At 36.1% G+C, this 5971-nt stretch overlaps 1 long non-coding RNA gene across 1 annotated transcript; it reads right to left on the reverse strand.

The window, feature by feature from the left end:
• Positions 1 to 876: 876 nt before the first annotated feature.
• On the reverse strand, positions 877 to 5134 carry LOC130809013 (uncharacterized). The gene is made up of 5 exons (XR_009040761.1): positions 4880 to 5134; positions 3151 to 3343; positions 2271 to 2841; positions 1701 to 1782; positions 877 to 1618 (listed from the first exon to the last, which is right to left on the reverse strand). It is a non-coding gene; the product is annotated as an uncharacterized LOC130809013 (long non-coding RNA).
• Positions 5135 to 5971: the final 837 nt, after the last annotated feature.

The following is a 5971-nucleotide window of genomic DNA, read 5'->3' on the forward strand; positions in this document are numbered from 1 at the left end:
TTTTTGTTGAGTATTTTTGGAATCGTGTAGAATTGGTTGAATGGTGTGATTCTATATGATTACAACTATTGTTTTCGAAATCGCGATCAGGAATGTATAATTGTACGATTCTACAACCTCGATTGGACCCAACGACTAGGATCGTTAGTAGAATCGGAATCAAGTGGGATCATTGGCAGGATTGTGAGGATCGGCTAGGATCGATGGTACGATCGTTAGGATCGGCTAAGATCGTCGGTAGGATCATCAGAATCGTTGGTAGGATCGTTCAAAACTACTAATTTAAATTTTTTTTGCTAGTATCTTTGTTCTTTTGCTTACTATGGTTTATTATTACTAGTTGTGGGGCCACATGCTACCCATGCGGTCCCCCAAGTTACACTATTAAATTGCATTATACTATTTTATACACTTATATTAACAATGATACGAATGAAAATATTAGAATGTCAATGTGTTGCAAAAATTTGAAGAATGCAAGGGTTCAATAATTCACTGCTAATTTAAACAACGGGAACCTGAACCTAAATGAAAATGCAATACAACCCTCCTCAAGGTTGAAGCCACACTAAACACTTGAAACTCGAAATGTTAATATTGTTAATTTAGCATTCAAAATAGGCTTAATAGCTTTTATAAAGGATTATGACCAAATTCAATTGAGTAATATACCCAAAAGCTAACTCGTTTTCATCCTAAATTTCTAACAAACAAGATGCTTGAACATAATTTTTAAGATGACCAGAAAAATGGAGAAATGAGTAAAAAAAGGTTTGAGCAAACATGGTGAACAGGCAGACAACAACAATTTAAATAATGTTCAAATAAGTTTTTAAGAAAAAGATAAACAAGCAATCCTCAGCTATGCTATTTGACTTGAAAATGAAACCAATCATACCTTGCAAATACAATAAGATAGGCATTACCAGAGTTCAACAAATGCTTGGCAATTTACATGGGTTCTAAAACCAATCAAAGAGGACCTACAGATAACGGAGCTATCAGTACAATGTAGGAGTGATTTCTAAAGGCAGCGGCTTTGCCCCCTACACAATACCAGTAGGATGATTATGAAAATCCAATGTAGGCAGCAAACAGTAGAATGTAGCATTGTGTATCGTGCATTCAGACAAGGCAGCAGCTTTGCCCCTTGCACAATACCAGTAGGATGATTATAAAAATCCAATGTAGGCAGCAAATAGTAGAATGTAGCCTCGTGTATCGTGCATTCAGACAGGAAGCAGGTTGAAAAGCACAATTGTGAGGGACCTAGAGAGACTGTGCAGCCTCTAGATTACAGCAGCAAAAACTAATCTCATCCGACAAAAAAAAAGCTTGGCTGTCTACGAATTGGCTGCATAGCAGCAGCTTGCATCAACTTGCAGCAGCATAGCCCTCAGAATTGAGCATTTAGCATCAGCATATGCTGCATCTCATAAGTTCAGCAGTATAACATCAAGACAGTGCCAACAACTTGTGAGAGGCATCTGATTCAAGATCAGAATAACAGCAACAGCATATCATGGATGAGCACAGAGCCAGCCACAGAATCATCACTGTCTCATAGCTATAGATAGGGGCAGGAACTTGAGGCGGGTCTCAATCTCCTCGATCATTCCTTTTTTATTTAAGACAAAAAGATGAGTACTTTTTCTAAAGCATCAATATCAATAGATGAAAAAAAACCATATATTACATACCTGGTGCTAGGGGTGTAAGCACCTCCTTCCTGAGCTATGTCAAGTCTCACGAGATGAGTTAATAAATACTGACCGTTTAATTCTAGGGCATGCACACGAAAAATCGTATTTAACAACATAAAAATGGTTTTCATTATAGAATACAACATCAGACCAATTGCAACAATGCTAACTATTTTAGACCTACTACATGTTTACAAGTACCTACTACCCACACGTAGATAGGATATCATCAAAGGCAACCACACACACACAAAGAAAACCAAAAAATCAATCAACCTCACACATCAGAAGCAAGAGGGTAGCAAACAACAACAAAAAGAAACAAAACAACCTCTAGTAACCACAAGAAGTTAAGAGATCATGTACTACATGAATTCAGAATTTCAGACAAAAACTAAGCTATATAAAACCATGTGTGATATATGAATTCAAAGTTTCAGACTAAGAAATATTAAAGGCCACGGGGCAAACCATGACACCATAGACCTTCAAATAAACAAATCATCTTTGATATGCAAACGAAGAAAAATGATGAATTGAAATCGAATCAAATTAATTGAGAAATACCTTACTCAAAAATCATAGACCTCCAGATCTTTCTTTCGCGAAGATAGAACAAAATGCATGGTGGAGTTGATCAAGGACCTTCAAAGGTACCTATATATTCTGATATGAAAAAAAGACTTGCGCAGTTGCACTTAAACATGATAAACTATAAGTTAGATTAATTTTTAAAAAGCCACTGCTGATGATGGTGTTTTCGCATGCTAATATAGTAATAAAAATTGCCTAATTATTGAAGTTTTGAAATAAGAATATAGATTGTAGGCTATGCAACTGGAAAAAGTTTAAGTGAACAGGACAACAAAGGTTATAAGAAAAGTCAACACCCCTTTTGTCGTGGCTGTTGTATGCAAGTCAACCTTCATTGAAGGACCTCCCAACATGTGTTTGTATTGACTTGGCATCACTTCTGAAATCGCTATTGCACCTGCTACAGCACCAGTAGTCGACCAAAACACAAATTTACTCCTTTTCATACCAGTTTCGAGAATATGATGGATTATAGCTATATTTACAGTAGTAGATTCTGGAGACAAATCACTCCTTTTAGCTACCTTGATCACATAGGTTGTTCCTGGGAGAAGTTTCGAACCCACCACACCATATTCAGTTATTCTTAATCAAGCTAAACAGTAAACCATTAACAAACAGCTATATGTGTGTATCAATGATATCGATTGGCTTATAAATGCTATATATCATGAAATTCAATAATCATCCAAAAACATTTTATGATGTCAAACTTTATAATTACATTTAGGTAAACAAATAACATGTATTTTAAACATAGAACCACATTTTAGTCTGTCCCTAGTTGTAAGGTTTGGTCACGTTTAATTTGTGAGCTCTGAGATGCAAAATATATAAATGTAAGACTACTTACCTATCAAGCATCAAAATCATCTGAAACCCCACCGTATCAATAAGATCTCTAGGTGTGGGTAAAACAGCGCCACTGTGATAGTAGTGTATTCCCAAACCTCCTCCAATGTTCAAGTAACTAATCTCGAAACCCTTGATCACGAATTTGTCTACAAAGTCAACCATAAGAAGTGCAACATCTCTGAATAATCAACCTGGTCATGGATAAAAGGAAAAGAAGTGGTAAGTTTTGAACTACCCAAACGTCATGAACTGCCAAGCAAATTTAACATGTCCCCCCAAAAAAGCATTGTAGATCAAAAAATCAACAACAACTGCTTTGTCTGAATCTTCAGGAAGATAGCATTGAACCAAAAGCAAAATGAACACTTGTGTAAGTTGGACCCGTATCCAACGAGTAACCGAGTCTAAAAAACTGATAATACCATAAAACTTTTAGATAATAGTTTAGGTTCAACATTCTCCAACTACATGAAATGTGAACCATTACTTACAAGTTACAAAGGTACATCAACAAATATGAGTTTAAGCATCAGTGAAATCTCCCAAGTCATCTTTGAAGACTCTAGCAATTGTCATCGGTGAAAAATGAGAAAAACATACAAGGAGATGAACTGGCTCCCCATAGACCACACACCCAAACAATCACCACCCACAAACTATCAACTTATAATCAATTAAATCTCCTAAAATTCACTAAAACATAAATAAAAACCCAAATCTCCTAAAATAATCACCAATTGAAAACGATCGCCGATGTATTAGAGTTCGAACGATGTGTTTCAAACTCCAATATTACCAAGATCGAGTGAATGAAGTTTTAGTGACAAACAAATTACGCTATCAACGATATCAATGTTTGTAGGAGAAAATAAAGCAATAAAATGACACAAAGATTTAACGAGGTTCACCCAACTAAGGCTACGTCCTCCGGTGTGTAGTATCTCTTATATTATCAAAAGGAGTTCAAAGAACTCTCAAATATGGAGAATTACAATAGAGAAGAGATATAGGCTAGTGTATGGCTTTGGGTGTATTTGTGGATATCAATTTGATGATTGAGAGCTCCCTATATATAGTACTAGGTACATAAATGTCATTAGCTCACTAAATACAGAATTAATATTGAATAATGAATGACATGAAACTTCTCCAAGAACTTGAAAGGTCGAAAACAGCATCTTAGGCACATCAAAGGAACCGCTCGATCGAGGGGTGTACAGACCCTTTCTGGATGCATTCTGTTTGCTCGCTCGATCAATCAATAAGGCTCGCTCGGTCGAGCGGACAGGTCGAGCGACCATTCTGCTTCTTCTGTCAGAATTCTGATCGAGCTTCAATAAATCAAACATAAACCAAGTCCTTTGCACTTCTTCATTAAGTTCCATAACTTTCACACTTCATTACCTTATTATTCTACACTTAATCACCATCATAAATCAATCATCAAAACTTAACTTAATATACCCACGTTAACACATTTATGGGATTCCATCCCAAAGGTCACACATGAATGCACCTCATCAAATGTGCACTTAAGTCACACCAATCACAACACCAATTAATTCTCTAAAGGGCCACATATCCTCAACTTATAATCATAAAAAAAAAAAAAAAAAAAACTAATTCAACAGACACAAATAATATTCAAAAGTATAAATTTTATATTGTTAAATAAATTCTAACACCATTAATGACAAAATCATAGGATTTAGGGAACTAAAACTTACTGGTGGAGACGTGGAATCCCCATTGGCGAGTGGCGACACAGCTACAGTATGCGCAACTTGTGTTGAACCGGAAAACGCTGAACCGCCGTAAAATCCAATTGTCGAGCTAATTTCTTTTGACCAAATTCCGAAGACGAAGATGTTATCGCCGACGTCTTTACCGACTTCATTTCTCCCCTTTCCATCAAAGAAATCTTAAGATACACAATTTCCTAATAAAAAATAAAAAAATTAAAATCCATTACTGAAAAAAAAAGGAAAAGATCAGAATCTTAGATACTTGAAAAGAAATCAACCTTGATTACAACTAGGGATGGCCACGGAGCGGGTTACCCGGAACCGAACCCGTTCCGAACCGCTTGGAACCGGATCTGGAATCGGAACCGTTCGCAACAGGTTCCGAATCAGTCCGAACCGCGGAACCGTGAAATCGCCGGAAAAAAAGTTGCCGGAACCGTGAAACCGCTGGAAAAAAACTGCATGAACTGGACCTAAGAACCGCGGGTTGGAACCGGAACCGTTCCAACGGTTCCATGGAACCGGGACCGGTCCGGGTGAACCGGACCGTGAACTAGCCGTTATACTAGCCGTTGCAAATTTTCCTATAAATACCCATCACTTTCAATTATTTTCATTCACAACTCATCTTTTCTCCTGCTCTCTCTACTTACTCTCTCTACTTATTACTTAATTACGCAATTATTCTCTTAATTACATAATTAGTCTTTTAATTATTTTTTAATTTAGTTAATTACATAATTAATCTATTAATTATTTATTTATTTTTTTTTAATTATATTATTATTTCAATATTATCATGTCTTCTTTTTTGAAAAAAGCCTCTAAAAAAGTTACTAAAGTGGTAAAATTATTAGGAGGTTCTAGCTCCAAAAGAAAAGCCACTTCAACTCCGTCTATATCAACAACACCTTCAATTAGTAATTATAATTATGAACCAAATTATCCAGAAGGGTACGACCAAGAATTACACAATTATGCAGAAGAAGTGGAAAGAGAAATACAAATTGATGAAGAAGAACAAGAACAAGAAGAGGAACCAACGACCCCTACTAGAATACATAGATCTCGACA

Source organism: Amaranthus tricolor, chromosome 3 (assembly GCF_026212465.1).
Source record: "Amaranthus tricolor cultivar Red isolate AtriRed21 chromosome 3, ASM2621246v1, whole genome shotgun sequence".
Taxonomy (NCBI): domain Eukaryota; kingdom Viridiplantae; phylum Streptophyta; class Magnoliopsida; order Caryophyllales; family Amaranthaceae; genus Amaranthus; species Amaranthus tricolor.